The sequence below is a fragment of the Balaenoptera physalus genome (genome assembly GCF_965194825.1).
Source record: "Balaenoptera physalus genome assembly, chromosome: 8".
NCBI lineage: Eukaryota > Metazoa > Chordata > Mammalia > Artiodactyla > Balaenopteridae > Balaenoptera > Balaenoptera physalus.
The window spans coordinates 23,558,239-23,576,375 of NC_138887.1; the positions used below are offsets into that span (position 1 = coordinate 23,558,239).

Genomic DNA, 18,137 nt, shown 5'->3' on the forward strand with positions numbered 1-18,137 from the left:
AATAATCATTTTGCATGACTTGGTTAGCCCGAAAGTTTCCTACAACACTACAGTTGTACTAACCTATCATAGCTATGTAAAGTATATGTCATGAAGAATTGGGGCTACATGAAATAGATACTTTTCAACTGACTGAATTGCTTTGCCACACCAACAATGGAACTCTTGACTTTCAGGATTAAGGACCAGTGTTACCATCCGAACGGGGCTGCTCTGCTTGATACAATCTGAATGATTAAATAAGGAGTGTTAACCATATCTTGAATTGGTGGGGCCCTCCTAGTTCAAAACTCATTTGCTCTCTTCTCAGATATTCTTTGTACTTGTTTGACAATAAAATTTTGATCTGCTTTTCTCTTTATGGGTAGACATTTGCAAATTCAGGTTTTTAATATTTCAAAAAATTGTTCTTCAATTAAGTCTTTTATTATTTTTTTTCTTGTTTCTATTGTGAATAAATTTAAAATTCCTAGATCTCCTTTCTCTAAACGTGATGGATAGAAATTTGGTTCTGGTGCCTGGGGTTTGAATTCCAAGCCCACTGCTTACTGTTTGACCTTAGGAAAATTAATTAACCCCTCTATGTCTTAGTTCCATTATCTGTAAAATGAAGATACTGGTACCTAAATCATGGAGTGGCTTTGAGGAGTAAACAAGTTAATTCATGTCAAGTGCTTTCCACAGTAAATGAAAGAGTAAGCACTCAAATGTTAATTAAGACCTTGTAACTGTGGTAGATCATAGCATCTGTGAGTTGATTGTCTAGTAACTCATATTTCTCCTCTGTCAAAATTGGTAAATTACTCAAATTAATCAACTTATGGAAAAAGCTGAAAGTTTATTATTACTACATTGTACTATTATATCCTGGATTTGAATTTACCCTAGTTACAAGATAGTAAGCTACCTTAAAATGTACATGGATGTTGGCAGAAGAGACATGACACTCCTGGGAGAGAGACAAAAATTCTCTTATAGCTCAGTAAAAAGCTTGAGTATCAGCCTATTTGCTTTTGCTTCCCTTGAACCTCAAGTCTCACATGGGAGGTGCAACAAGGTCAAATGTTTATTGTGCACATAGTAGTGGGATTGTGATACAGCTCAGGAAGACTGAGTTTCAGGGATCTACCACTTTCACAGCAAGCAGTAAGCAAGGCCTCTTATGGTTTGGGGGGCAGGAGCGAGGCATTATATCATCCCTCCAGGTTCACCACTGAAAACATAAGCCCAAGAAAAGGCCCACATAATGAGCAGTTAGGGACTGTCTTTCTTGGCACACCCAGCAAGACATGTAGGAAAACAATAAGCCCAACAACTACTATTTCTTTCATTTGTACACCAGGCCCAGCAGTGTGTGATACGTTAATTTTTCTTTACTCTTTTTAGCTCTATGATAAACAGCTTGGTAAACTTGGGTTTAATGACTTTAAACTGATTTCTTCTTGGAATGTTTTTCAAGCTCTTAATGTGCTATAAATCTCCAAAAAGAAAAATTTACTGTTCAGTGTTTACCAAACTTTTATGACCATGGGTTTCTTTTACTTAAGAAGAATTACTTATGAATACCAAGTGCATTTTTCAAAAGTACTACTGGCTGTTGCTATTCTGCTTGCTTCTCACTATTTCCTGATCTTTTAAGAAAAATCACTGTAATACACTTAATCTGTTCATGAATATACAGTGCCAAGGTCTAGTAGTTTTCTGGTGACATCCTTAGGATTTTCTATGAATAATATCTTGTCATCTGTATCAATTAATTTGGTAAAGTTACAGTTACAAAATTAATATACAGAAATTTGTTGCATTTCTATACACTAACAACAAAATAACAGATAGAGAAATTAAGGAAATAATCCTGTTTACCATAACATCAGAAAGAATAAACACCTATGAATAAACCTAGTTAAGAAGGCAAAAGACCTGTACTTGGAAAACTATAAGACTCTGATGAAATAAATTGAAGATGAAACAAACAGTTGGAAAGATATACCTTGTTCTTGGATTGGAAGAATTAATATTGTTAAAACGACCAAACTACCCAAGGCAGTCTAGAGATTCAGTGCAATCCCTATCAAATTATCAATGGCATTTTTCACAGAAATAGTAAAAATTTTTTTTTTTAATTTCTGTGGAAACACAAAAGACCCCAAATAGCTACAACAACCTTGAGAAAGAAGCTCAATGGAACAGGATAGAAAGCTCAGAAATAAACCCACCCACCTATGCTCAATTAATCTACAAAAAAAGGAGGCAAGAATATACAATGAAGAAAAGGCATTCTCCATAACAAGGGATACTGGGAAAACTGGACAGCTACATGTAAAAGAATGAAATTAGAACACTCCCTAACACCATACACAAAAATAAACTCAAAATGGATTAAAGACCTAAATGCAAGACTGGATACTATAAAAATCCTAGAAGAAAACATAGGCAGAACACTCTTTTACATAAATCACAGCAGTACGTTTTTGGATCCACCTCCTAGAGTAATGGAAATAAAAACAAAAATAAACAAATGGGACTTAATTAAAGTTAAAAGCATTTGCACAGCAAAGGAAACCATAAACAAAACAAAAAGACAACCTACCGAATGGGAGAAAATATTTGCAAACAATGTAACCGACAAGGGATTAATTTCCAAATACACAAACAGCTCACACAGTTCAATATCCAAAAAAAAAAAACCACACACACAAAGCAAACAAAAAACAACAACAACCACCCAATCAAAAAATGTGCAGAAGATCTAAACAGACATTTTTCCAAAGAGGACATACAGATGGCCACCAGGCACATGAAAAGATAATCAATATCGCTAATTACTAGAGAAAAGCAAATCAAAACTGCAGTGAGGGATCACCTCACACAGTTCAGAATGGCCACGATGAAAAAGTCTACAACTAGTAAATGCTGGAGAGGGTGTGGAGAAAAGGGAACCCTCCTACACTGTTGGTGGGAACGTAAATTGGTGCAGCAATTATGGAAAACAGAATGGAAGTTTCTTTAAAAAAGTAAAAATAGAGTTGCCATATGATCCAGAGATCCCACTGCTGGGCTTACACCCAGAGAAAACTATAATTTGAAAAGACACAAGCACCTCAATGTTCTTAGCAGCACTGTTTACAACAACCAAGACATGGAAGCAGCCTAAATGCCCATCAACAGATGAATGGATAAAGAAGATGTGGAATAAACACACAATGGAATATTACTCAGCCATAAAAATGAATGAAATAATGCCATCTGCAGTAACATGGATGGACATAGAGATTATCATACTAAGTGAAGTCAGTCAGACAGAGAAAGACAAATATCACATGACATCACTTATACGTGGAATATAAAAAATTGATACAAATGAACTTATTTACAAAACAGAAATAGACTTACACACACAGAAAACAAACTTATGGTTACCAAAGGGGAAAGTGGGGAAAGGGAGAAATTAGGAGTTTGGGATTAAAATATACACACTACTATATATAAAATAGATAACCAACAAGGACCTACTGTATAGCACAGGGAACTATACTCAGTATCTTCTAAGAACATATAATGGATAAGAATTTTAAAAAGAACATATATATGCATATATATAACTGAATCACTTTGCTGTACACCTGAAACACAGCATTGTAAATCAACTATATTTCAATAAAAATTATAAAATTAAAATTAAAAAGGGAAAAAAAACATATAAAATAAAATAAAGTGCCTAAGGCAGAAAGAGGTACATGTAAAGTGCTGTACAGTGTTTCCCAAAGTTTTATGACCATGGATTCCTTTTACTTAAGAATAATTACTTACGAATACAAAGTGCACTTTTCAAAAGTACTGTTGGACGTTGCTATGTTGCTTGCTTCACATAATTTATTTCCTGGTCGTTTAAGAAAAATCACTATAATACCCTTAATCTGTGCAGGAATATAAAGCACCTAGGGCAGAAAGCGGTACATATAAAGTGCTCAGTATTTGAAATAGTTGCCTTCCCTCTTCTGTGGCTTTCCCTGGCATGCTAACCTTAATCATCTGATCATGGTAGTAACTGCATTGTTTTATTAACTTTTTGTACCATATAACACATTCCTGGACTACACAGCTACCATTTTTAAGTGAATGCTAAACATACCTTTAATTCCCTGCCATAACTTTCTGAAATTCTTCTCTTACTCTTACATGTGGGATATCTTACTAATGATTATTCTTCCTTTACATTCAATACATCGTCACTCTGTGGCAAACTCTATTCACCACTGTACAATATTTAGATTACTCTATCATGACATTCAAGAGACATCAATCGGTTAACGCCATGGCAATTTTGCTCATAAAAAGAAGTTAAGGAGTGTTATTAGCTGTGGCAGATGCAGTGGTAGCCCCAAATATTTTGTCCACTCCCCTGCATCTCTCACACCCCTACAGTTAGGAGCAGTTATGCAATAAATTCTGGCTGATTGTCCATGGATGGAAGCGCCACAAAATACTTCCTCAGGAGCACTGCAGAGCATTCAGGTTCTTATCAGCTGCTGCTGCACCTGACCACGTGCAGATGAGATGGTGGGCTCCCGTCAGCTTGACTTCCTGGGGGACCGTGTGGAGCACAGCCCCGCCAGCTCTCAAGTGTGAGGCATGTGTTATGAGAAAGAAATCAACTGTTGTTGCGTCAAGCCATGGAGATGTTGTTAAGTTATATTATCATGAAAAGAAAACCAGTTTTGAATAATAAAAGCCCCCCCAAAAGCTAGAAATTTTTAAAGCCACCAACAGCCTATATACTCCCTGTGTTAATACATTTGGAAACCTTGAAGATGCTTGTTATTGAGAATTAAGATATTCTGTAGTAACGTTTACTAAATGGTGTCCCTTAGAACACTAATTCTTGGGTATAATAATAGATACTATAGGTAAAAAATTGGTCTGCTGGAGAAATATTTGGGAAATATTACAAACTAAATAGCCCCCTTGAAGAGTCACTAAACATATAAGCATGATATATGTTCCAAGACACCAATATTTCTTTAATCCAATTTTCTAAATGTAAGCATGGCAGACAGTGTTTTCTATTAAAAATTTGGGGTATCCAAGTGAAACAAAATCTATATTCACACAGAAACTTGAATGTAATGTTTATAATAGCTTTTTTTTTCTGTAACCACCAAACACTGGAAACGACCAAGTGTTCCTCCCCGAGAAATGGATAAACCAACTGTGGTCTATCCACACCATGAAAGAGCACTCAGCCACAGAAAGGAAAAAAGTGCTGATACACCCAACAATATGGGTAAACTTCAAATGTGTTACGCTAAGTGAAAGAAGCCATTCTCAAAAGGACACATACTGTATAACAATATCCACTTGCATGACATCCTAGAAGAGGCAAAAAATACAAGCATAGAGAACAGATCCGGGTTCACCGGGTTAGCACTGGGGTGGGCTGGGGGGGTGGGTGGCACAAAGAAATTACACGGGTGCTGGAAGTTGTCTGCACACTGTCTGTGCACGAGGTTGTAAGAACCTAGTCTATGCATGAGTAAAAATTCATCAAACTGTATACCAAAAAAGTGATTTTAACTGTATGTAAATGTGAAATGTTTAATTCCTATCAAAAAACTTAAAATACTAAAAAACTATTTGGGGTAGTAACTTACAGAATTCCAATTTGGAAAAGCCAACACGAAGAAATGTTTAGTACTTCTTTTCAATAAGGCGCTAAGTGATAGAGGGACTATGCATCTTTCATATACTTCAAGAGCTCCAGATAAATGGGTACAATATAAGGAAGATAAAGAAGATACATGTTGGCTCAAAAAAGAACCCTCTTTACTCCTAAGAAAATGCTTGGATGGAAATTAATGAGGACAGCCCTCAACTTCTGCTGGCAGCAGTCAAGCTCCAAACTGGAATAGATTATTTGTGTGAGTGCCTAAGGCACCTGAACCTTAACTTCTTAGTCATGACAAAAATTTCCTGTTACATATAAAATTTTGAAGCAGGTCAGCAAAGTGAAGTACAAGGTGCAACACACAAAAACATGCATGTGCATGAATACACATGCATATGTACATACAAGGACACATATTTGAGTGTGAGTTTACATAGGTATGTGTATATAGATAAGATCATAAAAATGACTTCTTCTCCCCTCTTGTAGAGAGTTAAGTCAGCTTTGCAAAAGTTCAAGTAAAGATTAGGTCTGCCAACATTTTCAGCAGGCCCATGAAATTTACATATTGATCTGGCCCTGCCCACATGAGAACTATCCACATATACAAAAGTGCTCTCTCTTTAATCTGTCTTTTACACACAGCTCCTACTGCGGCTTCTATAAAACATGTGGGTAAGTTTATTTTATATCTTTAATGCAGTAGGTTTACTTTCATTCTGTGGTTTGATTCATTAAACTACATCGTTTAAGTCTAAATTTTAATGACCCTGATAGTCTACATTTCATCTTTAATGGTGTACTTTAAATTTTCTTTTAAAGGTGATATTAGTAACCTCCATTTTAATCACTCAAGCTTTCACTGGCATTACCATATCCTGCTATGCCTTGTGCATTCAATATTCTCTTTTTAAATTATGTACATATGTGTTTATTTTTATCCTTGCATGTGAAGCCCCTGCTCACGATACAAAACAGGTATAACCTCCCATTGGTTTAATATTTCTATTAATGAACAAAGCAGCGACTGAAGAAATATATGTTTGCTTATGTATATATGCACACAGACACACAATCATGTGTATTATATATGTGCATAAATACATGTGTGTAAATCTCTATGGTTAGTTACCCAAAGGATTAAAGTGATAAAACATATTTTACCTTATGGTTTTACACTGGTAACTAATGTTTTGAGATACTTTACAGTGTATGTGTACAGTGTATGTGTTACAGGTCTTTAGAATGAATTTTATTTGTTTTATTTAATCTCAAAATAATTCTATTACTTGCCACTTACAGAATACTGTCATTGTTCATTCCTTCTTTGTTGTATATAGATATCATTTTCTTTTCCAATATCAGGTTATTTAAAATTGTTATTCAATGTGTACAAATGTCTTGAAAAGAATGTGTAAAGTTGGTATTGATCAAGAACTCATTTATATATATATATATATATATATATATATATATATATATATTGTTTTTTCTTCTAGAATAGAGTATAGGTTCCTCAGTCAGTCTATCTGGGTTTCAGTCCTTCTTTTGCAAATATTAGCTGTGTGACCTCAACTAGTTCTCTAAAGAACATAGTAAGGTGGCATGATAGGTCAACGAGATAACATATGTGAAACATTTATTTTGACAACTGGCAGATAGTAAGGTCGCAATACGTATTAACTCTGTTACTATATCATCACTGTAACTTATAGGTCTTTGCTTACCCATGTAATTTATAGGTCTTTGTTAGACTTGCAATGCATATGATACTAAAATTCTTTTCATTTGCTGGACTGTAAAAAAAGAAATGAATCTCTTTAAAGACTTTATCTACTACATAGAATCTGTTGGGCTGGCCCAAAAGTTCATTCAGGTTTCTACGTAAGATGTTATGGAAAAACACAAGCAGAACACTCTATGACATAAATCACAGCAAGATACTTTTTGACCCACCTCTTAGAGAAACAGAAATAAAAACAAAAATAAACAAATGGGACCTAATGAAAAGTAAAAGCTTTTGCACAACAAAGGAAACCATAAACAAGATGAAAAGACAACCCTCAGAATGGGAGAAAATATTTGCCAGTGAAGCAACTGACAAAGGACTAATCTCCAAAATTTACAAGCAGCTCATGCAGCTCAATATAAAAAAAACAAGCAACCCAATCCAAAAATGGGCAGAAGATCTAAATAGACATTTCTCCAAAGAAGATATACAGATTGCCAACAAACACATGAAAGAATGGTCAACATCATTAATCATTAGAGAAATGCAAATCAAAACTACAATGAGATATCATCTCACACCAGTCAGAATGGCCATCATCAAAAAATCTACAAACAATAAATGCTGGAGAGGGTGTGGAGAAAAGGGAACACTCTTGCACTGTTGGTGGGAATGTAAATTGATACAGCCACTATGGAGAACAGTATGGAGGTTCCTTAAAAAACTAAAAATAGAACTACCATACAACCCAGCAATCCCACTACTGGGCATATACCCTGAGAAAACCATAATTCAAAAATAGTCATGTACCAAAATGTTCATTGCAGCTCTATTTACAATAGCCAGGACATGGAAGCAACCTAAGTGTCCATCGACAGATGAATGTATAAAGAAGATGTGGCACATATATACAATGGAATATTACTCAGCCATAAAAAGAAACGAAATTGAGTTATTTGTAGTGAGGTGGATGGACCTAGAGTCTGTCATACAGAGTGAAGTAAGTCAGAAAGAAAAAAACAAATACCATACGCTAACACATATATATGGAATCTAAAAAAAAAAAAAAAAAAAAAAGGTCATGAAGAACCTAGGGGCAAGACGGGAATAAAGACACAGACCTACTAGAGAATGGACTTGAGGATACGGGGAGGGGGAAGGGTAAGCTGGGACAAAGTGAGAGAGTGGCATGGACTTATATATACTACCAAACATAAAATAGATAGCTAGTGGGAAGCAGCCGCATAGCACAGGGAGATCAGCTCGGTGCTTTGTGACCATTTAGAGGGGTGGGATAGGGAGGGAGATGCAAGAGGGAAGAGATATGGGAACATATGTATATGTATAACTGATTCACTTTGTTATAAAGCAGAAACTAACACACCATTGTAAAGCAATTATACTCCAATAAAGATGTTAAAAAAAAAAACGATGTTACGGAAAAACCCAAACGAAATTTTGGGCCAACCCAATACATATAGCTTTACATTTTAAAATTTAAATCTACCATATGACTTGATTTTCAGCTTAAGGCTGTAGGTTGTGTAGTTATTCTCTTTGACAAAAGAGGAAATCAGGAATATGATGACTGTGTGCTGCCCAGTTCACAAAACCCATTATTATTAATAAAGCTGTGGTCAGAACTTGGGCCATGTGATCCCTCTTCTACGACTCTTGTTATGCATCTGTCACCTGCTACTCAAATATGTTGGGATATTTACAATTACTCAACTTACTCTTTTACCTCTTTTACTTCACAAGTGTTAAATTCCATGAATCAGCTTATCTAGAAATACTGTTATAAAGGATTTTCTGAAACCATACAAATGCTAGATGGAAGTTTGTTTACCATTTTTCATATTCTTGGAGAAAGCCTTTCAAAACATGACACAATACTTAAAAGGAATTACTGTGAAAATTAATGGCATAAAAGTTGAAATTTTCAGTAATTTATAAAAATACAATAAAAATAAACTTTGAAATAGTAAAAAAATGTTTCAATGGTCAAATGTAAGAAGGCTGGCTACTTCCTTACTAATTAATAAGGAAGGGACAAACCCACAAGGGGAAAAAAAGATATTATCATTAATATTTTAAAATGTAAATGCCAATATAATTAAGAAAATACGTTAAACTTCACTTAATTAAATATTTACCAATAAATGCTAAAAACTTAAAGTGCAGTATAAACCAGTGTGAGTGATGTATGGAGAGAGGCATTTTCACACATTGTTGTTTACCTGTATGAACTGAAATTTGGTAAAACTCTCCCTATCAAAAAAAAAGTACATACTTTCAACCCAGAAATTTCACTTTCTGTTTACTAGTGCCCAAGCACATAAACAAAACTATACAGGCATGAATTTTTAGCATTGTTTTTATAAGATCAGAGAACTAGAAAAATCAAAAGTTTCATTAAATATGATACTGGTCATTTAAAGGACAATACTACATTTATTACAGACTATTTTTCAATAATGGAAAAAGAGAGAGTTAACACTATCAATGATATGAGAATATCTCCAAGGTACTTGATATTAAAAGAGGCAAGTTGCAGAAAGTATGATTCAGTGTATGTACTAGTCCATATACGTATGTATATAAGTTTAAAATTCTTAAAATTAATGGAGGGTATGAGAACACACCTGACATCGGTCACTTCTGAGGAATAGAACTGGTGGTTGAACGAGACTTCTCATTTTATACCTCTAAACAGATAAAACTATCTCCCCTCCCATGAAGCCAACATTCTAGTAGATGCAGAGACAGGACAAAAAAATAGGTCAAATATATGTCTGATAGAGATACGTAATCTCCAGGAGCTAGAGCAGAGAAGAGAGAAAAAAGGCAAGGGACCTATGGAAAGGGAAGCACTTTGTTGCCTCATAATCAGGCCCCTGTCGAGTGCTGCACACAGCTCGCCTCAATTAATTCTTATTATGATTCTCATATTTAGTTTTCTCCATTTTTTGATTAAGAAAATAAGAATAAGTAGTTATTTAACTCTTACTCCCCAATCAATATAGCTAGTGTTGGCAACATCAGGAGTCACTTATGTCTGTCTGTTTCCAAATTCTAAGTGGTCTTCCAGAAAAAAGAGTTCCCAAAGCACTGTGCCTAAGCTGACTTTAGCACGTTGACAGTTTTAGCTTTCACTCCACTGAATTTGTCTAGTGTTCTAGTGGATTTACATAAGGCAAGGTATACCCTCATAAAAAATATCCTTTCAAAATATTGCACATACACAATCTTTTTAAAGTGGAAACCCGAACATACATTAGAAATGGGTACAGCATTTTTCTGCCTTATTGCTCAAGCTGAATGTTTTGCTCAAAATGTAAATATATGGTTGCAGACTTTACATAGCTCTGTGTTTTCTGGGTCTTGTGTGCTAAGCTACTAAGGAACTGTTGTCTAAGGAATGAACAGTTAACAGCTGCCTTTGGGAATGTAAATTTGATTCTTTGGGCTGCTCATGGGAGGGTGTGACATTTTCCTCTTCAGAGACAGAGGACTGGATGGCATTAGGCCATTGATTAAGTAGTTATCCAAGTAAATTCAGTGTCAACTTACGCATCTATTCTACATGTATTTTCTTCTGAATCATCTTTCTCTAATAGTCTTCATATTTTCATTATAATTTAACTATCCTTTCAATATATTTAAGATATGCTGTTTAAAATGGCATCTGAACTCCTATGTTGGTGGGCTATTTCTGAATTGTCACACTGCAGGGTCTGCATATGTGTGTGTATTTGTGAGAATTAAGGCTGAGAAGGAAATGCATCAAAGCAGCTTAAATACAATAAAATAGATATTCTTAATCAAAATAATTATTACATTAGCCTTTATACTACCTTTTTTACTAATACAACAAAGATAAAAGGTCACAGATATAAGGGAATCATCTTTTTAGATCACCTAAAATTTCCATAAGTTACTCTTCTTAAATGAAAAGCATAATGAGATTACAGAGGCCATTTCTACTTTATCGTAATTAAGTGGTCTGACATTGGAAAAAAGAATCCCAATATACCTAAAAAAATTTTTATAACATTAATTCTACAATAAATGTGTCAGTCAAAATACTCTGGAAAAATAATGCAACGCTTGAGGAAGAAGAGTGCTTTGGATTCCTTTCCAGGTGTATCGCACAGCTAGCAAATGAGAGGATGCAACACACGCCCAGAAGGGACAGCACAAGCGATCCAGTGAGGGCTGGTTTAAACACGATCTGATGAACTAAATGTATTTCTGCCTGTTACTGTTAGGTTGTCTTTCAAGGCTGACTTAGAGGCATTTATTCAGCTGGTCGGTCTGACAGATGACAGTTTAACCTACTGAAGATTTTTATTTTGCCTGTATGATTCTGAGAATTTCTTTGTAAAAAATGTATTTTTAATACTGAGGGCCTTTTTTTCTCCCAAAGTGCAAGACCTTTTATTTGGTTAGATTTTTAAATAATGACTTTCTTTTAAATAACTTAAGAACATATTTTTTATATTAAAATATCATCCTAAATAGTAATTCTATTTAAATGTTTAGTAGTTGTCTCTTTATCTGAAAAAATCTGAGAGAAATTTTATTTTTTGGTTTTCACAGAAGGATTTTGCTGTGGTCATGAAACTTCTATAAAACTAACAGAAAATGATACATGGTGAAAAACTTCCAGTTAGAAAATAGGCTATTTCCACGGCTTCCCTGGTGGTGCAGTAGTTGAGAGTCCGCCTGCCAATGCAGGGGACACGGGTTCGAGCCCTGGTCCGGGAAGCTCCCACATACCGCGGAGCAGCTAAGCCCATGCACCACAACTACTGAGCCTGCGCTCTAGAGCCTTCGAGCCACAGCTACTGAAGCTCGGGTACCTAGAGCCCGTGCTCTGCAACAAGAGAAGCCACCGCAGTGAGAAGACTGCGCGCCGCAATGAAGAGTAGCCCCTGCTCGCCGCAACTAGAGAAAGCCTGCATGGAGCAACGAAGACACAACACAGCCAAAAATAAAAAATAATACGTAAAATAAATAAATAAATAAAATAAAATAGGCTATTTCCTTTTTTAAGGTCTCTTTGTCATCCTTGTTGATTAACAGTCTCCAGTTGTTTTCGCAATTATTAGCCTCATCATTCTTTAGGTTAATGCCGCATAGAAAAGTGCTTTTTATTTAAACTTCATGATTTGAGATCTGGAAGCTAAATCATGGAGGGAAGTGAGACTGATAATTCTCTCATCTTCACTTTTCATCCCTTAGACTCAGTTTGTCATCTAGATTATGACTGTATAGTAAAACAGAGTATATTAGAGGCCACTCAGCAAGTTAGTTCCTTTTGTCTCTCTGGCCTCTGACTTACTTGGGGGGAAAAAATGGACCCCCCCCCCAAAAATGCTGCTGAGGATCTTAGATAGGTGGGTCCTCACCAAAACATAAAAATAGACCCTTAAAAGCCATGTCAGAAACGGGATATGTATGGGTCCTTCCTTCTCTTCCTTCCCTTCCTTCCTCCCTCCCTCCCTCTCTCTCCTTCTTTCTCTCCTTCTTTCTTTATCTCTTTCTCTCTCTTTCTCTCTTCCTTCCTTTCTTTCTCCAATAAGTAGTTCACAAAATCAGAGAAAGTTCTCAGAGAATCTGTAATTATTCCCATGTGTGGATAGAGCTGTTTTTCCTGGGAAACTCCGCCTAGAAAAGGCATCACCCAGGGGTTTCCCTGGTGGCGTATTGGTTAAGAATTCTCCTTAGAATGCAGGCCACATGGGTTCAATGCCTGGTCCGGGAAGATCCCACATGCTGCGGAGCAACTAAGCCTATGCACCACAACTACTGAGCCTGCGCTCTAGAGCCCGCAAGTCACGACTACTGAAGCCCATGCTCTGCAATGAGAAGCCACCGCAATGAGAGGTCCGTGCACTGCAATGAAGAGTAGCCCCCACTCACCGCAACTAGAGAAAGCCCGCTTGCAGCAAGGAAGACCCAACACAGCCAAAAATAAATAAATACATAAATAAATTTTTAAAATTAATTAATTAATTTAAAAAATAAATTTAAAAAATAAAGAAAAGGCATCACCCAGAGGTAAAATTTCCTGGGATGTGAACTACAAAACTTTAAAACAGTTTAAAACTTTAAAACAGTTTCGATTCCTCCCTCCCTCCTCTCTTCCTTCCTTTCTGCTTTAATTCCTCTTGCAACAAATCACTCACTGGGCTCTGACACTGGATTTTTTAAAGCATATTTAAACTCACACACTTTTTGTAATGAGGATTTCACTGTAGGGTTTTTCTGTGAAATACCATTTTATCCTAAGAATTGTCTATTCAAATATTGGAGCATTTGTTTGAAAAGTCCTTCTTAGCCTTTCTAAAGATAAGTCATAATGATTTGTTTTAAATAAAAGGATTTCTATCTCCCAAATGATAGGAGATGACACTATTATATAAACACTCTTAAGAAGTTATAGAACAACAACAGCAACAGGAACTGTTTTCCTGAAGTCATTAGGCTTTTTTAAAAATTAGGTTTGTGTTGTTTTCCAAGTTATCAATCTTTCTACCTTTTATGTTTAAAAAATATTAAAACTTTGCCCACTAGTCTATGGTATTTTGTTTCTTGATGTTTAAAATCTTATGTTTATCTGTAAACATTTATTTGTTAATATTTAAAATGACATACTATCCAATTTGATTGTTGCAGAATTTCCATTGTCTAATTAGGCTATTAAGTAGGCTTAGGTATGATCATTTTCTTAATTGTTTTGGCTTTGTTTGTGTAGGTCCTTTTCTTCTTTTGTGTTTCTCACTTAGAGAAGTTCCTTTAGCATTTGTTGTAGAGCTGGTTTGGTGGTGCTGAATTCTCTTAGCTTTTGCTTGCTTGTAAAGCTTTTGATTTCTCCATCAAATCTGAATGAAATCCTTGCCAGCTAGAATAATCTTGGTTGTAGGTTCTTTCCTTTCATCACTTTAAGTATATCATGCCACTCGCTTCTGGCTTGTAGAGTTTCTGCTGAGAAATCAGCTGTTAAGCTTATGGGAGTTCCCCTGTACGTTATTTGTCTTTTTTCCCTTGCTGCGTTCAATAATTTTTCTTTGTCTTTAATTTTTGTCAATTTGATTACTATGTGTCTCGGCGTGTTTCTCCTTGGGTTTATCCTGTATGGGACTCACTGCACTTCCTGGACTTGGGTGGCTATTTCCTTTCCCATGTTAGGGAAGTTTTTGACTATAATCTCTTCAAATATTTTCTCTCGTCCTTTCTCTCTCTCTTCTCCTTCTGGGACCCCTATAATGTGAATGTTGTTGCGTTTAATGTTGTCCCAGAGGTCTCTTAGGCTGTCTTCATTTCTTTTCATTCTTTTTTCTTTATTCTGTTCCACAGCAGTGAATTCCACCATTCTGTCTTCCAGGTCACCTATCCCTTCTTCTGCCTCAGTATTCTGCTATTGATTCATTCTAGTGTAGTTTTCATTTCAGTTATTGTATTGTACATCTCTGTTTGCTTGTTCTTTAATTCTTCTACGTCTCTGTTAAACATTTCTTGCATCTTTTTGATCTTTGCCTCCATTGTTTTTCTGAAGTCCTGGATCATCTTCACTATCATTATTCTGAATTCTTTTTCTGGAAGGTTGCCTATCTCCACTTCATTTAGTTGTTTTTCTGGGGTTTTTTCTTGTTCCTTCATCTGGTACATAGCCCTCTGCCTTTTCATCTTGTCTATCTTTCTGTGAATGTGGTTTTTGTTCCACAGGCTGCAGGATTGTAGTTCTTCTTGCTTCTGCTCTCTGCCCTCTGGTGGATGTGGCTATCTAAGAAGCTTGTGTAAGTTTCCTGATGGGAGGGACTGGTGGTGGGTAGAGCTGACTGTTTCTCTGGTGGGCAGAGCTCAGTAAAACTTTAATCTGCTTGTCTGCTGATGGGTGGGGCTGGGTTCCCTCCTTGTTAGTTGTTTGGCCTGAGACAACCCAACACTGGAGCCTACCTGGGCTCTTTGGTGGGGCTAATGACAGACTCTGGGAGGGCTCACGCCATGGAGTACTTCCCAGAACTTCTCCTGCCAGTGTCCTTGTCCCCACGGTGAGCCACAGCCACCCCCCTCCTCTGCAAGAGACCTTCCAACACTAGCAGGTAGGTCTGGTTCAGTCTCCCCTGGGGTCACTGCTTCTTCCCCTGGGTCCTGATGCGCACACTTTGTGTGTGTCCTCCAAGAGTGGAGTTTCTGTTTCTCTCAGTCCTGTGGAAGTCCTGCAATCAAATCCCACTATGCTTCAAAGTCTGATTCTCTAGAAATTCCTCCTCCCGTTGCCGGACCCCCAGGTTGGGAAGCCTGATGTGGGGCTCAGAACCTTCCCTCCAGTGGGTGGACTTCTGTGGTATAAGTGTTCTCCAGTCTGTGAGTCACCCACCCAGCAGTTATGGGATTTGATTTTACTGTGATTGCGCCCCTCCTACCTTCTTATTGTGGCTTCTCCTTTGTCTTTGGCTCTAGGGTATCTTTTTTGGTGAGTTCCAGTGTCTTCCTGTCAATTACTGTCCAGCAGCTAGTAGTGATTCTGGTGTTCTCACAAGAGGGAGTGAGAGCACGTCCTTCTACTCTGCCATCTTGGTTCAGGGCCGGTCCAAAACAAGTTTTAAATTGTTATATTTGAAAAGCATAATTTAGTGATGTATATTATTGTTTTATATTATAGATATCTATAAACTTTTTTCTGTTACATATTTTTACCTCCATATATTCTGATAGGATGGAAATGCACAAGTAAATTAAAAGGATTATGGTAACTTCAAGAAAAAAATGTGTTGGAGATCTCCTAATCTAGTTATTTAAACATTTTCCACAGAGCCCTTGGGTTCTGTGGGGATGACTCAGAGCCCAAATGAGATGTGACTGGAAGGGGAATGGGCCATAGTTCCCACTTTGACCAGAATAGCTATTCTTTTAACTATCTTTACATAGTGGGATCGCATGTAAAATAGGTACTAGTCTAATGACCTTCTGTTTCCACATGATGAAACACAACCAGATTTAAATGACTGGTTTAACTAGCTTGGATGTGTATCTGCATCTTACTCATGTCTAGGGAATCATGTCTTTGTAAACACACCTAGATATCGTGTAAAGTAAGAGTGTGAAAAGGAACTTAATTAATTTTGAAAGCTGAATTTCATCATTTGTATTCAACCTGTTGTTGTGTTAATCACACCCAAAACTCTAAAACTGAGTTTTATGGGCGATACTATATTTATTAGGTGAGGAAGATTGAGTATCAAAAGAATAATAATGTGTGTCTAGTGGAAAACAGAAATGTCTGATCTGGTTCCCTATTTTCCGTAAGGAAAAGTGGAAAGGAGACTTACGGATAGAATAGGAAATTTGAGATACTCACTCATGAGTTAGAAAATGTCATCCAGGTCCTGGCATTCATTTACGGTACAAGTATATATTCTTGTAATCAGAAACTGTTTTAAAGTTTCGTAGTTCACATCCCAGGAAATTTTACCTCTGGGTGATGGCTTTTATTTTTTTTAATTTATTTTTTTTAATTAATTTATTTTTGGCTGTGTTGGGTCTTCATTGCTGCATGCGGGTTTGTCTAGTTGTGGCGAGTGGGGGCTACTCTTCGTTATGGTGCACAGGCTTCTCATTGCGGTGGCCTTTTCTTGTTGCAGAGCACAGGCTCTAGGCGTGCAGGCTTCAGTAGCTGTGGCGCGCAGGCTCAGTAGTTGTAGCGCATGGGCTTAGTTGCTCCGTGGCATGTGGGATCTTCCCGGACCAGGGATCGAACCCGTGTCCCCTGCAGTGGCAGGCAGATTCTTAACCAAAGAGCCACCAGGGAAGTCCCTGGGTGATGCCTTTTCTAGGTGGAGTTTCCGGGAACACAGCTCTATCCACACATGGGAATAATTACAGATTCTCTGGGAACTTTCTCTGCTTTTCTGAACTACTTATTGGAGATGTTTTTTATAGCTCAGCCTCAGTTCCTACCACCAGGTTTCCAACACAGTGCAAAGGCATACTGCTCATTCTAGAAACACTACGTAGATATGACAACAAAAAAAGAAACAGAAAAATTCTATTCTTCCTTCTTTCAAAGAAAGCCCATATGTAGATATACTCACGAATTCTACAAAAGAAATAGAATTTATGATCTATGAACTGATAGGATACAGCTGATATCCCTACAGACTCAAGAAAAGTATGTGATTAGTGATATCTTAAAACATACTTTTTACTTTCTCTTCTTGACATAAGTCCTAGTAATTAGTTTTCTTTCCAGCACCTTTGTTTTCTAAATTTAAGTACTTTAAACAAGCAGTAAATTACTACAGACATCAATATCTTGTCTATTTCTATGAAGAAGAAATAATGTAAAAAATTTAATCTAAAATTAGCAAATAAAATAAATTTTAATATGTAAGATGTTGCATTAAGAAAACCAAGTAAGCAAGAAGAAATTTTACATGCTACAAATAGCTGCATTTGAGAGAAAAGTGGGGACAAACCTCATTTTTTTTTTTTTTTTGAAGATAAACATAATTGGCAAAGCTGTTGAATAGGATGTGCTGAGTAACCTGAACTTTCTCCTTATGTACTCAGTGCATGCCTTACATAATGTGTTTGTCCCTCCTTTGCTTCAGATGAATAAAACTGCAGGTGACCCTTGAACAAAACAGGTTGAAACTTCATGGGTCCATTTTTATGCAGATGTTTTTCAATAAAAACTACAGTACTGCCCAATCCACAATGGGTAGTTGGTTG

General features: G+C 36.5%; 1 long non-coding RNA gene across 9 annotated transcripts in view; it reads left to right on the forward strand.

Moving 5' to 3' along the window:
• The first annotated feature begins 12,983 nt into the window (after positions 1–12,983).
• LOC309666292 overlaps positions 12,984–18,137 on the forward strand; it is a 42,990-nt gene continuing 37,836 nt past the window's right edge. For all 9 annotated transcript variants that reach the window (XR_014267003.1, XR_014267004.1, XR_014267005.1 and 6 more), the window contains exon 1: positions 12,984–15,505. This is a non-coding gene — a long non-coding RNA (uncharacterized lncRNA). The remainder of the gene's footprint in view (positions 15,506–18,137) is intronic.